Here is a 23,117-nt window from a genome sequence, read left to right on the forward strand (position 1 = left end):
GTCAATTTGTCTGCCGAATAAACCTTAGTGGGTAGTTTTCACTATTTAGCGTAACATATATATATATATATATATATATATATATATATATATATATATATATATATATATATATATATATATATATATATATATATATATATATATATATATATATATACACCAGAACTCACAAATCACTGCTGTAATGTGATACAGGTTATTAATTTTTATCTCTTGTGGAAAATGTAGTCTGCGATATTATATAAGATAAAACTTTAACGGCCGTATTATTGAACAACATCTTCCCTTGAAGAATGTCCTCATGTCGAAAGCCGTATTTTTAATTGCGAAGAACCTTTTACTGTAGCGTACGAATGAGTGTGGTGGCATAAAAACGAACTAATAGTACTTAACTTTGAAGAGGTTGCTATGAGCTGCTTTTCGTCACCCTCTTCATAATCATTTTGTTAGTTTTATTGAATATTTATAGTCAATACGATTAATGTACAAAGAAATTTTATAAATGTATTTTTTTTTACATTATTGGTTTTACGGCCCATATTATGACAGTGCAGAGGTTTTGTTCCCTGTCATTACGACTTTCGCAAAAGCTGTGCTGCCTGTCAATCTTTTATTGCCAAATGCAAGCTGCTGGAGTCATCTCATCTTAGTAACGCTAATACTAATCGGGTAAGCACATTTACGGTAATTTATTAAACTTTAACAGTTTTATAAGTGAGTTTCTGTCAGGAAAATATAAACTGGCGACGTTCTTGCCTAGAAATATTTATATGGATAGAGGCAAATTTCACTGGGAGAAAATCGTCTCCAAACTTTATGCTGTATATATTAATAAAGTAAGTCCATTTAAGTTACTTAATGCAACTTTTTAGCAGTTTTATAAGTGAGTTTCTGTCTGGAGAATATAAACTGGCGACGTTCTTGCCTCGAAATATTAATATGGATAGAGGCAAATTTCACTAAAAAAATAGTCTCCAAATTTTATGCTGCATATATTAATAAATTAAGTCCATTTAAGTTACTTAATGCAACTTTTTAGCAGTTTTATAAGTGAGTTTCTATCGGGAAAATATAAACGGGAGGTTTATGCCTAAAAATATTAAAATGGGTAGAGGCAAATTTCACTGAGAGGGCATTGTTACAAGGATGGTAACATAACATACAAAAACACGTTTGATACAGTGGACCATGATATAATATGTGAAATACTGCAGGCTCTAATTTTTCATCGCCAATTACATTATTTCGTTTTGTTAAAACAAGATCACTGGAAGATGGAGTTTGAATATTTAATGAAAATGTGACTTGAGCATATATGATGCAGTATTTTGGCTAACATAGAGGATTTCACAGCAACTTCCCCCGTCTCTGTAATAGTAAGTTCGCCCACGGCATGTGATAATTTATGCTAGGTTAGGTTAAGGTTAGGTTAACTTAACTTTACTTTAACTTATAAATAAAACTTTTTAAGACATTTGCCATAAATACGACCGTCTCACTATAGAACATATTGAAATTGCGGCGTTTATAAATTTGTTTTCTCTGAAAACAACAATTTTTAACCCATGACAATATAATAAAGGCATACCAGCACTTAAAGGCCATTTCCTTTTATTTTGTGCATTACTGTACATTAGTTTTTTTTTTAATTACATTGGAAACTTGTAAAAATTTATATTTCCCCGGTGTTTTTAACCAGCAGGTTGAATTGGCAAAAGGTAATTTTTAGAAAAATGAATCGGGGAAACCGGAACTGGAATTTTTGGAATAACTTAGAGATCAAGATAGACCAGAGGCACAGGCAAGGTTGGAGGAAGTGCAGAGACGACGACACAGAAGACGACCCCGCAGAATTGTAGCTGACCCTATGAACCCAATCACAGCGATTTAGGCTAAGAAAGGAATCGGTTAACAGTATTATCCAAGAAATTCAGGATCAACTTCCTGTTGCCAATGATAAGAGAGGTAAGCAAAGCCTTCCTTAAAGTTACATATTACAGAACAGGTTATTTCTAGTGAACGTGTATAGCTTAAACCATGGCCTATCCAGGTCAATATAAATAATACTAAAAATACGTAATTATTACCATATTTATCAATGATTACATTATTTCATGTTGCTACTTCTTACAAACCCCGACCTTCCACTTTCCATTTGGGTTAAGCCATTGAAAGAGGAGGACTGTGATATTATAGTTTAGAAATTAGGAGAATGTGTGTCTGATGAGTTTGCCATAACTCCATTTTTCATTTGATGATTTCTTTACAGGTTGTCCTGTGTAAAGGCCTGGGACTTGGGGATAGAAATCCCTTGCCAACCTAATAAGGATCTTATAAAAGGAAAGTCAAGAACTATGGTTTTCCTAGGGATAACAAACAACCGTTCAAGATTGACATCTCTTTACTATAAAAATAACGCAAAACTTAAACACCACTTAAACAAACATCAAATAACAATTACGGGAGTCAAACAATTTTGAGAATCAAACAATTAATGGAGTCAAACAATTAAGGGAATCAAATGATTACTGGAGTCAAAACAATGAACCGATATTCCCTACGGCAGCGGCCCTGGAGAAGGTTCTGGAAGGCAGTGATCCACTCTCAGGGGGAAGGTCAAGTCAGCTTCCTCACTCAGGCGACGGCGGGCGATGCCTTTTTACAAAGGAGAACTGGCCAGGTGCACAGAGGGTGTGGAGGAACTGGCGATGACGTGGCAGCCGCGGTAGTGGTTGGGGTAGGTGTCCGGAGATTGACAGTTGATTTGTGAAGGTCTGGGGAAACAGCCTACGAGTCCAGGACCTATGATGAGATCACAACCAGAATTTGACAAACAGCGGGGTAGTGTAGCTGTACTGACGGCTGGGTAGTATCTGCCATGTGTGCGAGGCAGCAGTGACGTTCTCACCTCCGTCTAACCCCCCCAAGTGGGGGACGCGAACAAGCAAGCGGGCGAAGAGCAATCATCCTGCTCGTTACCGCCCTTACATCCGGTTCCTCCAAACCTACAAGTTCTATTAGCAATACGTTGCATGGCGACTGGAAGCCACCAAATAGCTAATGGAGACTGTTATGTTGTGTCTGAAGCCTGTGTCAGTCTGTATCTTGCAAGTGTTTCGAGAGCAATAGCAAGCCTTAGTGAACAGTTTATACAATTTCCTGCTGGCAATGATTTACACAAAAGAGTACAGGCCTTTTACAATATTGCTACAATGCCGGGAGTCATTGAATCCATAGATTGTACTCGTGTAACAATTTTAAGGCCAACATGCAACAACCCTGTAGTCTTTCGATGGAGGAAGGGGCTCTTTTCAATTAATGTTCAAGCTGTCTGTGGACCAGACTTATTATTTTATAATGATGTTTCTCATTGGCCTGGTAGTGTACATGACAGCAGGATTTTTTAAAATAGTCTAATTTGTGCCACACTTGAAGAAGGCTTAATGCCATGACATCTCCTTGGTGACAGTGGTTATCCCTGCAGGAAGTACTTGTTGACTCCATTATTAAATCCTAGTGATCAGCATGAGGAGGCCTACAACAGACGTCACATAACAAGAAATACATAATTTTGAGTACAGGTACTAAATTAAATTCTAGTTAGGTACTGTAGTAAATATGGAAATATTTTTTAATTAGTAAATAATTTATAGTTAGGTATTAAATACATAATTTGAAATACGAAATTAAATTATAGTTTGGTAGTAAATACATAATTTTAAGTACAGTACTAAAATGAATTATAATGAGGAACTAAATAAAATATATTATGTAAAATAAATTAAAGTTAGGTAGTAACTAATTTAGGATAATTGTTTTATGTAAATTAAAATAGTGTATAGTTAGGTAGAAAATCACAATAGCTATGTAGTGAATTACACCGGTTTTGTTGTTTGTGAACTGATTGCACTATTAACTCTTAAACAGCGTCAAGGGTGACTGAAAGAACATCCAATGCAAAAGACATTTATTACTATACTATACTGTACTGTACTGTACTGTACTGTACTGTACTGTACACAATTATTTCCCATCATTTCTATTTTTTTCAACTTGATTCTTTATTTTTTACAAGCTGAATCTTAAAATCTGAATGCAACTTCTGATTATTTGCAAGTTGAATGTTGATCATTGTTTCTTCTAATTGTTTATTTATCAACTGCTGCCGTGTTCTCCAAAATATTTTATTATTTTCTTCCTCTTCATTGGTTCTATTATTCCTGTTGGGTGAGTCATACAAGTTTTCATCAAATAATGACATTCTATTTCTCTCTTTCTGAGAGGAGGTTGAGGGGCTAGGTTGCAAATTTTTGTTTTGCAATGGTATGTCATGGCCTCTGGTGCAGGCAGGCTCTGGTACAGGATTTGTGAAGCTAATCTCTTGCACAAAATTTGTGGAAGGCATGCTCGAGCATAGTAACTGTGGTCCTCATCAATTAAATTGATTGACGAGTCCATATCCACTTCAATACCAATGACCATGCTTGCTTCTTTAACGAAACAAGCTTCCCACACGTACTTTTGTTTTGTAATATTTTCTCATCCCCAATCAAATATACTAATAAATCCCGTTCTCTCTGTGATATGGGACTTGCCCTGGATTCTTTGGATGAAAAAATGTCCATGACGAGAGCAGGTATGCTATTAATTTTGGCGCCAACGAAGGTAAACAAACACACACAGGACCCATAATGCATCAGCGAAAAGACAACCATAATGCATCGGCGAAGAGGACAGTATTACCAGACCTAAAAGAATCATCCCACACTAAGTGGAAGAGGTTCGAGCATTTGAAAATACTGCTTGAAAGAACAATCCTTTCGAAAAGAATCTTCGTCGGAGAGGGTAGATGTAGTTTCATAATACGGCTAAGCCTAAAGCCACCAAACCCTGGCTGGGAAGATGGAGGAGGCGGGAAGAAGGAGCCTGGAGGTTGGGGGAGACGGGAGGGAGAGGGAGGGGACGTGAGGTGTACTGACAGCCAGCGCCAAAGTTTACCCATTGCGTATTTATTTATCTCATATAGAGGAGTTTAAGTTTTTCTCTTATAAAATTTCACTGAACTGACCTAGGAGAATATAATCAACATTGCTGGAATTCTTATAAGATAATTATTAATTTGAATATAAACACGCTATAGTTTGCACTAGACAAAAAATTTTGTAATCACTTAGTACATTATTTTGAGTACATTTACAGTACAGCTTTACCTTTAGGACAGTGTGAGCATGTAACTGAGCAAAAATAAATTAAGAAAGTTACGTATATCGAGCCTGTGTTGTTGTTTTGAGATTATCCATCCCCTTCCAACGTTACCGTGAGGGATCATCAAGGTCAGCTAACGATGCAGGATGTGGGCAGCTCAAGGTCACTGCGAGAAGTTGAGGGCATTGACTGATCTGCTGACGATGTTGATGCTGAAGTTTTCTTAAGGAACACGGTGATGGAAAGCTGTCGTTGTTGTTTCTTAAGCTCCTGGAACATATTCTTATACCGAGTCATAAGGCTTGTAAGACCTTGTGAGTAGTTGATGCTGCGCTCCATACAGTATAGGGGTCATAATCAGACACAAAGTTTTTCAAGTGCTCGGCCACCTGAAACACTTCACTAAACTTGTTCTTCATCATCGTCGTCGTCTTCTTCGTCCGCTCTCACTATTTCCTCCAACGCAGCATCAGTCAGAGTTTCCCTGTGCCCATCACCTCCTACAGCCCTGGCCACCTTCACTATGATCTTAACTTCAGAGTCGATCGTAGGGAATCCTTTGAAGTCGTGCACACGGTCACTCCAAGGCGCCCGCCGAAACTGAAGTCGTGCACACGGTCACTCCACGGTGCCCACCAACACGAATTAACCGACTCTAGTTTCAGTGCACCCATGGCCTCCTTTACAAAAGTGATGCAATTGGCAATGTTGAAATCCTTTCAACATGCCATAACATGTCGTCCTCCATGGCGTTGCGAATGCGGACGAAGGTAAGGCGTGTTAGGCTGCCTTAAAGCACCAAATCACGCCCTGGTCGAGAGGCTGGAGGATGGAGGCGGTGTTGGGTGGAAGGAATACTACCTCGACGTCATCGTGTGAGAATTGTATGGCATCCGGGTGGCCTGGTGCCTTGTCAACGACCAGCAACACCTTGAAAACCAGGCCCAGCTTCTCTAGGTAGATCTTTACCTCGGTGATAAAACATTTGTGAAACCACTCAAGGAAAAGCAGTGCTGTCACCCTAGCTTTCTTGTTTGACTGCCAGTAGATTCTTATATTTTTCCTTCAGAGCACGAGGGTTGGCAGACCTAAAAATCATGCCTGACTTTATCTTATGCCCTGCTGCGTTACCACATACCTGTAGTAGGAGGGTGACGCGGTTCTTTGCAGCCTTGAACCCGGGGGCCTCCTTCTCAGACTTGGAAATGTAGGTAATGATTGGCATTTTCTTCCAAAACAAACCTGTTTTGTCAGCGTTGAAGACCTGCTATAGACAATATTCATTTTCCTCAATCAATTTCCTAAATTCTTCTGGGAACACCCTTGCAGCTGCCTCTTCCGCTGATGCCGATTCGCCAGTGATTCTAATACTTTTCAGGGTAAAACGTTTCCTGAAACTGTTGAGTCAACCTGCACTGGCTTTAAAATTCTTCTCAGAGGTGATGGCTGCTTCGCCCTGAGGAACCTCAGATTTAAACTGGTCATAAAGACTCAGCGCCTTCTCCCTGAGCATGTTGCCGTCGATGGGGACACGTTTCTGGTTCATATCCTCCACCCAGATGTTTAATGCCTTCTCCAGCTTCACTAGAGTTAAGTATCTAAAAATGTGTGTCTGTCTGTATTCATGTTAGTAGGAGTACTTGCAAAGGTTTGTAGCAACTGTTAGTATGTATGCCTGTCTGTGTACAAGTATCTAAATGTGTGCGTTTGTCTATGAACAAGTATCTAAGTGTTTGTGTGTGTGTCTGTATACATGTTTAGTGGGAGAATTTGTAAAGGTTCGTAGCTAGTGTTAGCATGTGTGGCTGTCTGTGTAAATGTTTGGGAGAAGTATTTGTAAAGGTTCGTATTTAGTGTTAGTATGTTTGTCTGTCTGTGTACAAGTATCTATGTATGTGTGTCAGTTGGTTTACAAGTATCTAAGTATGTGTCTCTCTGTGTACATGTATAGTAGGAGTACTTGTAAAGGTTCGTAGTTACTGTTAGTATGTGTGTCTGTGTGTGTATAAGTAATAATAATAATAATAATAATAATAATAATAATTAACGGTTTATTGAAAGAGCTTGGCAGCCAGAAGGCTGAAAATATACAGTTACATATTTGGGGAATGGGTTTCGAATTACAAATAATATACAAGTAACATAAGTGATACAAATAAGATATATAATAACTAGATGGGGAAAAGCTCAAACTAAAGTGCATTTCAACATAATGACAGCGCAAGAAGTAGTATTTACTGGGAGTGAATACACTGGTTTATTACAAGTTATTGATAATTTTTACAATGGTTGGGACTGGGCTGTTCTTATAGCGATCAGTTCGTGCACGTATGGGCTGGATGCGGTTGTGGTGTCGAACAGCAACTCTCGGGTTAGGGATCTCAGGTGGTAGTAGGAGCCGGTGTCGAGGATGGTGTAGAAGCTTCTTACCAAATTTGCAGATGAGGTCGTGGTGATGGTCAGTGAGAGTCGAAAGGGTCAGTGTGTTGAGCGCTTCTTGATATGTGGAGTAGGAAGGGGAGAAAATAATCTTGCATGCCCTCTTTTGTACTTTTTCTATGTGTTTACGTTGTGTGGCATTTAGGGAGGAAGACCAGGTAGGGGAAGCATAGGTGAGCTTGGGAAGTATGAATGTTGTGTAAACACTGAGGAGCTCGTGTGCAGGAACTCCGAGGGACTTGAGTCGGCGGAGGAGGTGGAGACGGAAACTGGAAGATTTGACAACTTCACTGACGTGTGGCTTCCAATTTAGTTTGTTGTCTATGGTGACGCCGAGGAGCTTCGTGGAATCTACAACCTGGAGTGTGTTCGGACCTAAAGTAATGGAAGGAGGTGGGACAATGTCGGAGTATCTAAGTATATGTGTCTGTCAGTAGACATGTTTAGTAGGAGTACTTGTAAAGGTTCGTAGCTACTGTTAGTATGTATGTCTATCTGTGTTCATGTTTAGTAGGAGTATTTGTAAGTTTCGTAGTTACTCTTTGGAAGTGTGTCTGTCTGTGAACATGTTTAGTAGAAGCGCTTGTAAAGCTTCGTAGCTACTGTTAGTATGCGTGTCTGTCTGTGTACAGGTATCTAAGTATGTGTGTCTGTCTGTATACATGATTAGTAATGGTATTGGTAAAAGTTCGTAACTACTTTTAGTATGTGTGTCTGTCTGTGTACATGTTTACTTGTCGTACTTGTAAAGGTTCGTAGCTACTGTTAGTATGTGTCTTTGTCTGTGTACAAGTATCTTAGTAAGTGTGTTTGTCTGTTTACAAGTATTTAAGTATTTATATCTGTCAATGTACATGTTTAGTAGAGGTAGATTTAACGGTTCGTAGCTACTGTTAGTATGTGCGTCTGTCTGTATACATGTTTAGGTGGAGTACTTGTAAGGGTTCGAAGTTATTGTTTGTATGTGTCTCTGTCTGTGTATAAGTATCTAAGTGTATGTGTATGTCTGTGTGCATGTTTAGTAGGAGTACTTGTAAAGGAACGTAGCTACTGTTAGTATGTATGTCTATCTGTGTTCATGTTTTGTAGGAGTACTTGTAAGGTTCCTAGTTAATATTAGTATACAGTATCTATCTGTCTGTGTACAAGTATCGAAGTATGTGTGTCTGTCTGTATACATGATGATTAAGGGTACTAGTAAAAGTTCGTAACTACTTTTAGTGTGGGTGTCTGTCTGTGTACATGTTTACTTGTCGTACTTGCAAAGGTTCGTAGCTACTGTTAGTATATGTCTTTGTCTGGGTACAAGTATCTAATAATAATAATAATAATAATAATAATAATTAACGGTTTATTGAAAAAGTTCTGCAGCCCGAAGGCTGAAAATATACATTGGACATAAATGACTTATTACATACATTGGTGGTTTAACAAAAGCCTTCATTAGAGAAAGGTAAAGGAACATACAGTGAACATACAGATTAATGTAGGTGTTGAACAGCAAAAACGTAGTGTAGTAACTCCCTCCCAGATGGTATTAGGAGGGACCTCACGTGGTGTAGTAGTTCCCTCACAGATGGTGTTATGAGGGGCCTCACGTGGTGTAGTAATTCCCTCACAGATGGTGTTATGAGGGGCCTCACGTGGTGTAGTAATTCCCTCACAGATGGTGTTATGAGGGGCCTCACGTGGTGTAGTAATTCCCTCACAGATGGTGTTATGAGGGCCTCACGTGGTGTAGTAATTCCCTCACAGATGGTGTTATCACGTGAGGGATGGTGTTATGAGGGGCCTCACGTGGTGTAGTAATTCCCTCACAGATGGTGTTATGAGGGGCCTCACGTGGTGTAGTAATTCCCTCACAGATGGTGTTATGAGGGCCTCACGTGGTGTAGTAATTCCCTCACAGATGGTGTTATGAGGGGCCTCACGTGGTGTAGTAATTCCCTCACAGGTGGTGTTATGAGGCCTCACGTGGTGTAGTAATCCTCACAGATGGTGTTATGAGGGGTAATTCCCTCACAGTGGTGTATGTAATATCCCTCACAGTAATTCCCTCACAGATGGTGTTATATGAGTGAGGTGTGGTTCCAGGCCTTCCTATCGTAGACGGATTAACACATCGCTGGCTGTTGAGTCTCATGGGCCGTTATCACTGGGTACCTGGGACCTCACTGTGTGAAGGTCAACTTGGGTACCACTGTTACTGTTGAGTTGTTCTCACTGACTTAAGCACTGTTCACCACTGTTCAACTCTGTTTAACACTGGTTCCGTTCCTTTCCTAAATGAAATAGTAACTTCTGGCAGAACATGTTGATATTCCGGTGGGGAGGAGGGTTCAGGGGAAGGGGTTGGTATGGGCCAACATAACAGTTGACCTGGCTGCTCTGAGAGGAGCGCCAGGTACGTCTTGACCCTTCGGTGGTCAAGGATGTATCTCAGTAAGTGTGTCTGTCTGTTTACAAGTATTTAAGTATTTATATCTGTCAATGTACATGTTTAGTAGGGGTAGATTTAACGGTTCGTCGCTACTGTTAGTATGTGCGTCTGTCTATACATGTTTAGTAAGAGTACTTGTAAAGGTTCGTAGCTACTGTTAGTATGTGTCTCTGTCTGTGTACATGTTTAGAAGGAGTACTTGTAAAGATTCGAAGCTGCTGTTAATAAATATGTGCATCTGTGTACAAATATCTAAGCACGTGTGTCTGTCTGCGTACATGTTTAGTAGGAGTAATTGAAAGGTTCGTAGCTACTGTGAGTATTTGTGTCTCTGTGTACAAGTAACTAAATAAGTGTGTCTGTCTATGTACAAGTATTTAAGTATGTATGTCTGTCTGTGTATAAGTACCTAAGTGTGTGTGTGTGTGTCTGCGTACATGTTTAGTTGGAGTACTTGTAAAGCTTCGTAGCTACTGTTAGTATGTGTGTCTGACTGTGTACACGTTTACTAGGAGTACGTGTAAAGGTTCGTAGCTACTTTTAGTATGTGTGACTGTCTGTGTACAAGTAATAAAGTATTTGTGTCTGTCTGTGTATATGTTTAGTTTGGGTACTTGTAAAGGTTCGTAGATACTGTTAGTATGTGTATCTGGCTGTCTACATCTTTAGTTGGAGTACTTGTAAAGGTTCATAGCTCCTTTAGAATGTGTGTCTGTCTGTGTACATGTTTAGTAGGAGAACTTGTAAAGTTTCGTAGTTACTGTTAATATGTGCGTATGTCTGTGTTCATGTTTAGTAGGAGTACTTGTAAAGGTATGTAGGTACTGTTGGTACGTTTGTCTGTCTGTGTACATGTTTAGAAGGAGTACTTGTAAAGGTTCGTAGTTGCTGTTAGTATCTATGTATGTCTGTGTACAAGTATCTAATTTTGTGTGTCTGTTCATGTGCGTGTTTAGTATTATTAGTACTTGTAAAGGTTCGTTGTCACTATTTATATGTGTGTCTCTTTGTGTACAAATATCTCAGTATGTGTCTGTCTATGTATAAGTATCTAAGCATGTGTGTCTGTCTGTGACCATGTTTAGTAGGAGTACTTGTAAAGGTTCGTAGCTACTGTTAGTATGTGTGTCTGTCTTAGTACATGTTTAGTAGGAGTACTTGTAAAGTTTCGTAGTTTCTGTTAGTATGTATGTCTGTCTGTGTACAAGTATTTAAGTATGTGTGTCTGTCTGTGTACGAGTATCTAAGTATGTGTGTCTGTCTGTGTACATATATCTAAGTATGTGAGTCTGTCAGTGTACATGTACATAAATATGTGTGTCTGTCTGTGTACAAGTATGCCTGTATGTGTGTGTACAAGTATATAACTATGCAAGTAAATCACTGTGGGTGCGCGTGATCCAGGTATATGCTGATAACCACAAGGAAAGAAGAAAACACGAAGTTCCCAAGCGCTTTCGTGTAATTTACATCTTCAGGGGTGAGTACAGACTAAGGAGTACAAAACAAGGTATATATATATATATATATATATATATATATATATATATATATATATATATATATATATATATATATATATATATATATATATATATATACACACACAGAGGACGGTGAGATCAAGTTCACAATGGCCAGGTATTAGGTAATGACCCTACTAATCTTCAAAAATCACTGCAGCACCTGGTTACAAATCTTCTTAATTACGAAATTATCCAGTTTGTGCATACCATTACTCAAATTCATGTTAACGGATTAGGTATGTTTAATGAGACTAGATTCTATAATGTTCCTACTGTCAATTGAATTACAAGGTAATACTGAGGAGGCATTATCCCAGACATTGCAATGCTTATTATCCCCGAAATGATCAAACAGAGCATTGGATTCCTGGCCTGTCCTAACACTTTATTTATGTTGTTTAAGTCTAGTTATAAGATCTTTACCTGTCTGGCGTAAGTAAAACATATTACATTCCTTGCAAGGAACCTTATAAATGCAGTCACCTGTATTGTTGGGGGAGTTCTTGATTAACATTTGTTTGACAGTGCATGAGTTTTTAAATGCCACATTGACGTTCCAAGTTTTTAGTTGTAAAGGAATTTGAGAGAATTTTTTGTGAAATGGTCATGGGTGGGCTTGGGATCGGTTCTATAGAAAAATTTCTTAATAATGTTAAGGCATTTGTCTATGAAAGATCTAGGGTACTTAAGGTTCAAGCCAATATTTTATATATATATATATTTATATTCCTCATCAATGAATTCCGGGCTGCAAATTCTCAAAGCACGTAAGAACCTTGTTGAAAATACTGACTGTTAACTCTATTATGGTGGGCAGAATAATAATGAATGTATGAACACACATAAGTAGGTTTCCTATAAATACTGTACTTAAAGGTGTTACCTATTCTGGGGATCATACAGTCTAGGAAAGGCAATTTACAGTCATGCTCTAATTCCACAGTGAATTTGATTGAGGGGGCTAAGTTATTAAGTTGTGGCAGGAAAGCTTTTAGGTCCTCATTACATGGCCAGATACATAATACATCCTCAACATATCTAAACCAGACTGCTGAAGGTGGTAAAATATTACTTAATAGTTTATTTTCAAAGAATTCCATTTATAGGATGCTTAATACAGGTGAAAGTGGATTACCCATTGCCAAACCAAGTTCGATGAAGTCGTCTTTCGAGACGGGCAATGAAATATTGTCCAGGGAATCTATGAGGAACTCCAGTAAATCATCAACTGGGACCTTTGTAAAGAGTGATGTTACATCAAAACTGACCAGTTTAAAATCATAATTAGTGTCTAAGTTATTGAGTTTATCAACCAGATCATAATATTCTTAATATTAGAGTTAGAAATGTTGCCAACTAGGGGATTTAGTAAAGAAACTAACCATTTAGTTAATTTATAAGAGATTGACCCAACTGAGCTGATGATGGGTCTTGCTGGGTTATTAGGCTTGGGGGTCATGATTACACCGTACATGTATAGCAGTATGTGTCTCTGTCTGTGTACAAGTATCTAAGTATGTGTGTCTATCTGTATTCAGGTATTTAGATATGTGAGTCTGTCTGTGTACAAGTATCTAAGCAAGTGTGTCGATCTGTGTACAATTATATAAGTATGTTTGTCTGTCTTTGTTCATATTAGTAGCAGTATTTGCGAAGGTTTGTAGCTACTGTTAGTATGTATGTCTGTCTGTGTACAAGTATCTAAGTATGTGTGTCTGTCTGTGTACGTGTTTGGTAGGAGTAATTGTAAGGGTTCGTAGCCACTGTTTATATATATGTGTGTGTCTCTTTGTGTACAAATATCTAAGTATGTGTGTCTGTCTGTGTGCAAGTATCTAAGTATGTGTGTCTGTCTGTGTTCATGCATATAAGTATATGTGTGTCTGTCTGTGTGCAAGTATCTAAGTATGTGTGTCTGTCTGTGTTCATGCATATAAGTATATGTGTGTCTGTCTGTGTGCAAGTATCTAAGTATGTGTGTCTGGCTGTGTTCAAGCATATAAGTATATGTGTGTCTGTCTGTGTGCAAGTATCTAAGTATGTGTGTCTGTCTGTGTTCATGCATATAAGTATATGTGTGTCTGTCTGTGTGCAAGTATCTAAGTATGTGTGTCTGGCCGTGTTCAAGCATATAAGTATATGTGTGTCTGTCTGTGTGCAAGTATCTAAGTATGTGTGTCTGTCTGTGTTCATGCATATAAGTATATGTGTGTCTGTCTGTGTGCAAGTATCTAAGTATGTGTGTCTGGCTGTGTTCAAGCATATCAGTATATGTGTGTCTGTCTGTGTGCAAGGATCTAACTATAATAATAATAATAATAATAATAATAATAATAATTAACGGTTTATTGAAAGAGCTTGGCAGCCAGAAGGCTGAAAATATACAGTTGCATATTTGGGGAATGGGTTACGAATTACAAATAATATACAAGTAACATAAGTGACACAAATAAGACATATAATAACTAAATGGGGAAAAGCTCAAACTACAGTTCATTTCAACATAGTGACAGTGCAAGGAGTAGTGTTTATTGGGAGTGAATACACTGATTTATTACAAGTTATTGATAATTTTTACAATGGTTGGGACTGGGCTGTTCTTATAGCGATCAGTTCGTGCGCTTATGGGCTGGATGCGGTTGTGGTGTCGAACAGCAATTCTCGGACTAGGGATCTCAGGTGGTAGTAGGAGCCGGTGTCGGGGATGGTGTAGAAGCTTCTTACCAAATTTGCAGATGAGGTCGTGGTAATGGTCAGTGAGAGTCGAAAGGGTCAGTGTGTTGAGCGCTTCTTGATATGTGGAGTAGGAAGGGGAGAGAATAATCTTGCATGCCCTCTTTTGCACTTTTTCTAGGTGTTTACGTTGTGTGGCATTTAGGGAGGAAGACCAGGTGGGGGAGGCATAGGTGAGCTTGGGAAGTATGAATGTTGTGTAAACACTGAGGAGCTCGTGTGCAGGAACTCCGAGGGACTTGAGTCGGCGGAGGAGGTGGAGACGGAAACTGGAGGATTTGATAACTTCACTGACGTGTGGTTTCCAATTTAGTTTGTTGTCTATGGTGACGCCGAGGAGCTTCGTGGAATCTACAACCTGGAGTGTGTTCGGACCTAGAGTAATGGAAGGAGGTGGGACAATGTCGGAGGAGAGGTTGATGTGCATAACCATGGTCTTGGTATGGTTGATGGTGACATGGTTGTTGGTGGCCCAGTTTTGGAGACTGTTCAATAAATCCTGAAGGGCGGTATAGTTGGGAGCAGAATTGTTGACGCTGATCCCAATGGTGGAGTCGTCGACATATTTCCAGCGAGCAGGGGTTTCTCTTAGGGCATCATTGATGAGCATAAGGAAGCAGAGTGGTCCCATCTTGGTGCCTTGGGGGACGCCACAGGTGAGTGACTGAAAGGTGGAGACAGCCCCTCGGAAGCGTACAGCTTGGCGTCGGTCACTGAGGAAGTCTGTAAGCCATGGTATAAGACTTCTCCGAAGCCCGAGGTCAATAGCTTTGTTGATGATTATATTGTGGTCGACTAGGTCGAACGCTTTAGTGAAATCAATGAAGGCGACAGCTACAGACGTTTTCGTTTCTCGAGATGGCGGTATATGTAATCGAAAAGCTGACAAGACAGTGAGTGGTGGAGGAAGTTTTCATGTTGCCAAATTGCTGAGGGTCTACGACTCCTGCAATATCAGCATAAGCCCAGTCGAACACAAAACTTTCACAGATTAGGCTGGGTATTGGGGTGATTGCAATAGGTCGTAGCTGATTTAAGGATTGTGGGCTGGTTGACTTGGGCACTGGTGATACATAAGAGGTCTTCCAGTCAGCTGGGCATCTGGCTTGACTCAGAGAAGCATTGATGATGGAGCATAGGGGTTTAGCAAGCTCCGGGGAGAACTCCTTGAAGAGTTTCATTGGTAAGTCAATGGGGGTGGTAGAGGGTTTTAATTTTAGTTTGTTCAGGCGTTTTGCTACTTCAAATTCTTCTACTAAGTCAGTGGGAAGGGGGGCTGGTAGGTAAGCAGGGAGAGTGGTTGTGTCAAGCCGGGGAAGCGTCTGGCATATAGTAGCGAAATGGTTATTTGTTTGCTCAGCTCCGTCAACATTAGTGAGATGGCTAAGGAAGGGGAGGGGGTCCACAGAGTTCTTTAAGCTTACCATACCATTGACTGATGTTGGTCTGCTTCAGGTGTTGTAATTTGGTTGGGTAGTGGGACTTCTTTGCAGTGCGTATTTCGCGGATGACTCGGTTGCGAAGGGACCTGCAGCGGGTGTGGTCATTGAGATGAAAGGCTTTGTCTCTCTGTTGCATAAGTCTTTTGATCCGAGGTGTGATCCAGGGCAAGTCAGCTGGGTGAGATCTGACGGGCTTCTCGGGGAAGAAGTGGTGGTGAGCTTCTGTGGTGGTGTTGGTATAATTTATCCATTTGGTTTCCACGTCATCCACGCTAAGTACTTCAGTCCAGGGATGGTAAACTATCCACTGCCCGAAGAGGCGCACTGCAGAGTCAGTAATCGGCCTGTATGTGTGTCTGTCTGTGAACATGTTTAGTAGGAGTACTTGTAAAGGTTCGTAGCTACTGTTAGTATGTATGTCTGTCTGTGTACACGTATCTAAGTATAATAATAATAATAATAATAATAATAATAATAATAATAATAATAATAATAATAATAATAATAATAATAATAATAATAATAATAATAATAATAATAATAATAATAATAATAATAATATTAATAATAATAATAATAATAATAACAATAATAATAATGCTAATAATAATAATAATGATAATAATAATAATAATAATAATAAAAATAATAATAATAATAATAATAATAATAATAATAATAATAATATTTAAAATAATAAACGGTTTCAGCCGGCGGCTGAAAATATACAGACTTACATTTGATTTAGACATAATGATATAATATGCATTGAATACATTTACAGGGCTGTACAGTACATAAATCAGGAGTTGATTATTATTGTAACAATAGATGGGATGGTGCTGTTCTTATATCTACCGGTGAGGGCTCTTATGGGCTGAATTTTGTTGTAGTGGCAGACTGTGAGAGTTGGGTGGGGGGCTGCCGGTGGCAAGAGGTGGCGATGACAAGGGTGGTGCATTAGTTGGCTGCCAAACCTTTCCAGTGCTTGGTGGTGGAGGTCACTGAGGGATGGCATTTCCAGGGTGGAGAGAGCGTTGGTGTAGCCAGAGAATTCTGCGCCGAGCATGATTCTGCAGGCCCTTTTCTGTACCTTCACTAGCTGACGTTGTTGGGTGGAGTTGAGAGAAGACGACCAGGCTGGTGACGCATACGTTAGTTTGGGGAGAATAAAGGCATTATAGATGGTCCTCAGCTCTGGCGTGGGTGTTCCAAGTGACCTAAGTCGTCGTAGCATGTAGAGGCGGTACGAGGCTGCCTTGACTGTGTTATTTACATGGGCCTTCCAGTCAAGTTTGTTGTCTATAGTTACACCCAGGATTTTGGCAGACTGCACCAGCTGGAGAGGATGGGCACCCACTGTGACTGCTGGGGCTTGCATTGGAGTGGTGGCGGTATTGATGTGCATGACTACGGTTTTGGTGTGGTTGAAGGTGACCTTGTCCTCCGTAGTCCATGCCTGTAGCCTGTCCAGGGTGCCTTGTAGCGATGAGTAGTCTGGTGCGGTGTTGTCCACTGAAACTCCCACAGTGCAGTCAACCACGTACTTCCACCTGTGAGGGGTGTCCGATAGAGCGTACGTTGATCAGGATGAGGAAGCACAGTGGTCCCATCTTGGTCCCCTGGGGAACACCGCAGGTGAGGTGTTCGAATGTGGAGACCTAGCCCTGATACCTCACTGCCTGGCGAAGTCCAGGTTGGTGGGCAGCCCAAGTGCATTAGCCTTGTTGATAACAGTGCGGTGATCAACAAGGTCAAAGGCCTTCCTGAAGTCAACAAGGGCAACGGCCAGTGATGTCTTACCTTTCTGCAAGTTTTTGTGCAGAAAATCCAGCAAGCATACCAAGCAGTGTGATGTAGAGGAGGTCCTCATATTGCCAAATTGCTGTGGATGAATTGACTGATAGATTCTGGCAAATGCCCACTCAAAAACAAAGTCCTCACAAAGTAGACCGGGTATGGGGGTAATGGCAACTGGCCGGAGGTCGTTAGGGGACTGTGGGGTGGTGACCTTGGGGATGGGGGAGACAAGTGCGGTTTTCCATTCATTAGGGCATTTGCTTTGTCTAAGGGATGCATTAATAATAGAACAGAGGGGGGTGGCAAGTTCGACTGCAAACTCCTTGTATATTTTGATTGGGAGGTCAATTGGGGTCGTGGAGCATTTGGATTTAAATTTCAGGAGTTTGTTGGCGATTTCATATGTGTGTCTGTTTGTGTACGTGTTTAGTAGGAGTACTTGTAAGGGTTCGTAGCTACTGTTTGTATGTGTGTCTTACCCTAAGCATTGTCACTGAAGGTTCTTTTCATCCCTTACTGCATTAATCGCAAATAATCCGTGTGTTCACCGGCGATCACCAAGCGACTTTGTGAGTATTTGGATGGTCGGCTAGTACAGGTGCCAGGTGCCAGTGACAGTGTCGATAGGCCTACTTTGGCAGGAGTGGCATCGAGACTCTCGCCCTTATGGGGGCAAGTGCCCTACGCCTGTGGTCGCCTCACCCCCCCAAGTAACGGTCACTTCATGTTGTGTCGGCAGTCCAAGTGAGTATATATAACTAATATTACATCATTGCGACCATAGAAGTAGTTGTTATTTCTGACAAGGATATATGAACAAGTGTTAGGTGTGACAATTCCTGCTCCCAGTGTATTATTCTGATGTGTGGATTGTCGCCCACAGGGGGGTGGCATACACACCCACGCGCGCACGTATGCCCCTACTACCCGGACACAGCAGTCCAGCCTGTCACCTTTCTGCCCTTTACTCATAAGAACTAGTTTCTTCTTCTGTACGGGACCAAAGCAGATGTCGGAGGCGGATATGACCGTCGCCCAAGGTGCAGAACACTATGCCGGGTAACAGACATTGCTGCGTCTGTGCTAGCCAGTACCAAAATTGCACTAGCTGTGAGTGTGCGAGAAACAACCGACCATGTGTGGTTTGCAGAAAGGGAAGCAATTGTCGAAACCAACAAGGCAGGGAGCCGACACAGGAGGCCACAGTGGATATCTCCTGGACCCAACCGCCCGATGATATCCTAAATGATAACTGTGAGTCTACTCAACCTGAAAATGTAATACTAATAAATGCTGCTCCACTAGTAGCAGATGTCCACGAGGTTAATGAGAGACAGCCACCAATGTGGAATGGCATGTCGATGGAAAATGCGGACATATGGGTTAAAGAAACTTACTCAGAAATTGTAAGGTGGTCGCCAGCTAATCTCTTTGAGCCACCCAAGTGTTTGGCCACCAAAGAAATGATTCGGGAGATGATTCGCCTCGTAACTGAGTACACTCAAGGCTGCTTTCTTGCCCCTTTAGCTCTTCAAATACTGGCAACAATACCACATATATTCTGTCAGAGGACACACAAAGACTAAGCACAAAGAAAATTCGGCAGCAATGAAGAGAAGATTGACAATGTGGCAGAATGGGGCTCTTGATGATCTATGTGAAGTAAGTACACTCCAGAAGAGATTAAAATTTACAGGAGACGGAAAGCAAAACACCGATGACATTGCAAGAAAGTTTGGATGAGATGTCGAATGTCCTTCTCTTTTATCTACGGTCGGCTTTGCTCTGCCTCAGGGGAACGGGTGCAACGGCCCCAAAGTCGACAACAGTTGCAGATATTGTCGATGAGGCTACAGTCATCGAATGCCGCATATATCTGCGGCTCAACTAACTCAACACAGCTAGGATAGCTACTCATGTATTAGGATATTTAATATTAAGGTAATAAAAAGATGGCAAAGGAATGGCTATTGGGGGAGGCTGGAGGCCATTTTAAGAAAAAAAAGAATATACTTGTAAAGGTTCTTAGCGACTGTAAGTAAGTGTGTCTGTCTGTGTATAAGTATTTCAGTATGTGTGTTTTCTGTGTACAAGTATCTATGTATGTATGTCTGTCTGTGTACAAGTATCTAAGTATGTGTGTCTGTCTGTGTACCAGTATATAAGTATGTGTGTTTGTCTGTGTACGAGTATCTAATTATGTGTGTCTGTCTGTGTACATGTTTAATAGGAGTACGTGTAACGGTTTATAGCAACTGTTAGTAAGTGTGTCTGTCTGTGTCGTTGCTACTGTTTGTATGTGTGTCTGTCTGTGTACATTTTAGTAAGATTACTTGTAAAAGTTCGTAGCTTTTGTTAGCATGTGTGTCTGTCTGTGTACATGTTTAGTAGGGATACTTGTAAAGGTTCGTAACTACTGTTTGTATGTGTGTCTGTCTGTCTACAAGTATTCCAGTATGTGTGTTTTCTGTGTACAAGTATCTATGTATGTGTGTCTGTCTATGTACAAGTATCTAAGTGTGTGTGTCTGTCTGTGTTACCGCCAAAGTAAGATAAACTAGAAGAGAGAGAGAAAGAGATTGATAGTCACAACAATAAGATAAACTAGACGAGAAAGAGAGAGAGAGAGGGTGAGAGGAGAGACATAGTGTTGACAACGAATTTTGCTGAGGTGTTTAAATATGAAACAGATGGCACTCGCCCCGGGCTGTGATTACTCTCGAGAGCAGTCTATCGCTTCCTGCAGCAGAGACAACACCTTTCGTTCAACTAACCTATACCAAGAGGATATTACACCAGCTCTCGTTGGTCAAACCCTAGACCTTAAAACGTGAGTGTGATTGTGAACTATTAAATCCTCTAAAAAACTCTAAATAACTTTAATAAGTATATTTATGTACTGTATTTTCATAATATTATACAAATTGTCTCCTGATGTATCAACATTTGTAACATGTGAGTTATATTTAAGATGTTAAGATGATTGTATTATTCAAACTATGTGTCCTGAGATAACAGCATTTGTTATATGTGAATTGTTCTTTAACAGGTTTTGACCGAATTATATGGTACGCGTCATCGTTGTGGGTCTTATTCTCCAACAAAAATCAATAACGCTCCTATGAGCGCTAACAGTCTGTGTACCGGTATCTAAGTATGTGTGTCTGTCTGTGTACGAGTATATAAGCAGCGCAACAAGGCATACTACACCAACAACCGCCTGTACAAAAGTCTACGTAACCAGGTCATCAGGGAAATAAAGTCGGCCAAGAAGTCTTATTATCCCAGGAAAGTGCACGGCCTCAAGGAAGTCGGCATCGGTCAGTGGTACTCCAAGCTAAAAGATCTCTGTGGTCTTAACCGTCAGTCTCCCACACTTCCTTTCATCTCACATTTACGTAATGAGGAGGCAGTTGAGATAATTAATAACCACTCTGGTACCATTTGTCATACCTTACCCAGTCTTGACCTCACTCTCCTCCCGGCTTACTTAACTTCCTCCTCCCCCCCTACCAGTGTTCAACCTTTTGAAATCGCCAACAAACTCCTGAAATTTAAATCCAAACGCAGCACGACCCCAATTGACCTCCCAATCAAAATATACAAGGAGTTTGCAGTCGAACTTGCCACCCCCCTCTGTTCTATTATTAATGCATCCCTCAGACAAAGCAAATGCCCTAATGAATGGAAAACCGCATTTGTCACCCCCATCCCCAAGGTCACCACCCCAAAGTCCCCTAACGATCTCAGGCCAGTTGCCATTACCCCCATACCCAGTCTACTCTGCCAAGACTTTGTTTTTGAGTGGGCATTTGTTAAAATTTATCAGTTAATTGATCCACAGCAATTTGGCAATATGAGGACCTCCTCTTCATCACACTGCTTAGTTAGTTTTCTGGATTTCCTGCACAAAAACCTGCAGACGCGTAAGACATCACTGGCCGTTGCCCTTGTTGACTTCAGGAAGGCGTTTGACCTTGTTGATCACTGCACTGTTATCAACAAGGCCAATGCACTAGGGCTGCACACCAACCTGGTCTCTTGGCTCACTGATTTCTTGAGTGGACGTCGTCAGGTATCAGGGTTCTGTCTCCACATTCCGAGACCTCACCTGTGGTGTTCCCCAGGGGACCAAGATGGGACCACTGTGCTTCCTCATCCTGATCAACAGCGCTCTATCGGACACTCCTCACAGGTGGAAGTACGTGGATGACTGAAGTGTGGGGGTTACAGTGGACAACACCGAACCAGACTACTTATCGCTACAAGGCACCCTGGACAGGCTACAGGCATGGACTAAGGAGAACAAGGTCACCATCAACCAGACCAAAACCGTAGTCATGCACATCAATACCGCCACCACTCCAGTGCAAGCCCCAGCAGTCACAGTGGGTGCCCATCCTCTCCAGTTGGTGCAGTCTGCCAAACTCCTGGGTGCAACTATAGAAAACAAACTTGACTGGAAGGCCCATGTAAATAACACAGTCAAGGCAACCGCGTACCGTCTCTACATGCTACAACGACTTAGGTCACTTGGGACACCCACGCCAGAGGTGAGGACCATCTACAACGCCTTTATTCTCCCCAAACTTACATATGCGTCACCAGCCTGGTCGTTTTCTCTCAACTCCACCCAACAACGTCAGCTAGAGAAGGTACAGAAAAGGGCCTGCAGAATCATGCTCAGCGCAGAATACTCCGGCTACACCAACGCTCTCTCCACCCTGGAAATGCCATCCCTCAGTGACCTCCACCACCAAGCACTGGAAAGGTTTGGCAGTGGACTACTACACCAACCTCGTCATCACCACCTCCTGCCACCTGCAGCCCCCCACCCAACTCGCGCAGTGCGCCACTATAACAAAATACAGCCCATAAGAGCCCGCACCGATAGATATAAGAACAGCACTGTGGGAGACTCAGGTGATCTTTACAATCAGGGGTAAAGGAAACACACTGATGTCAAGTTCGTAAGTTCTATTTCTGGGACAAACACACAAAAGGAGTTAAGACAGGGGAAACAGCGTCCTGTCTTGGAATCTCTCTGGGTATCTCTATCTGCGCATGCGCGTACAGCGCGCATGTGCCCAAAACATGAACTAACACTCAATGACAAAAGGGAGTATGATTATAAACATATAATACAGAGACCTGAATCAATAATGGTAAATAGTACAGAGTTACATATTACAGCAATATTCGTCTCATATATCTACACCTCCCTCCCCCTCACGCTCGTAGTGCAATCTCAAGCGGACTCTTTTTCCAGGAGCCTTTGTGAGTGACGTGGGAAAACTGGGGGGTCACTGAATGAGGACTTACTTTTCTCGTCCAAGCAAGGGTTCACAGGGATGTGGGGGAGGGGTTCACCACTAGAGGACAGTACTGAACGAAGGAAGCGGCGATTCCGCCACCATACCCGACCACTAGGGAGACGGACCTCGTAATCCCTGGTCTTGCCGCAGCCCATGACAACCCCGACCTTGTCCCAGCGGTGAGACGTCGGTTCTTGAACCCGAACTGTTTGCC

This window comes from Homarus americanus, unplaced genomic scaffold (genome assembly GCF_018991925.1).
Source record: "Homarus americanus isolate GMGI-L3 unplaced genomic scaffold, GMGI_Hamer_2.0 scaffold15667, whole genome shotgun sequence".
Classification (NCBI taxonomy): domain Eukaryota; kingdom Metazoa; phylum Arthropoda; class Malacostraca; order Decapoda; family Nephropidae; genus Homarus; species Homarus americanus.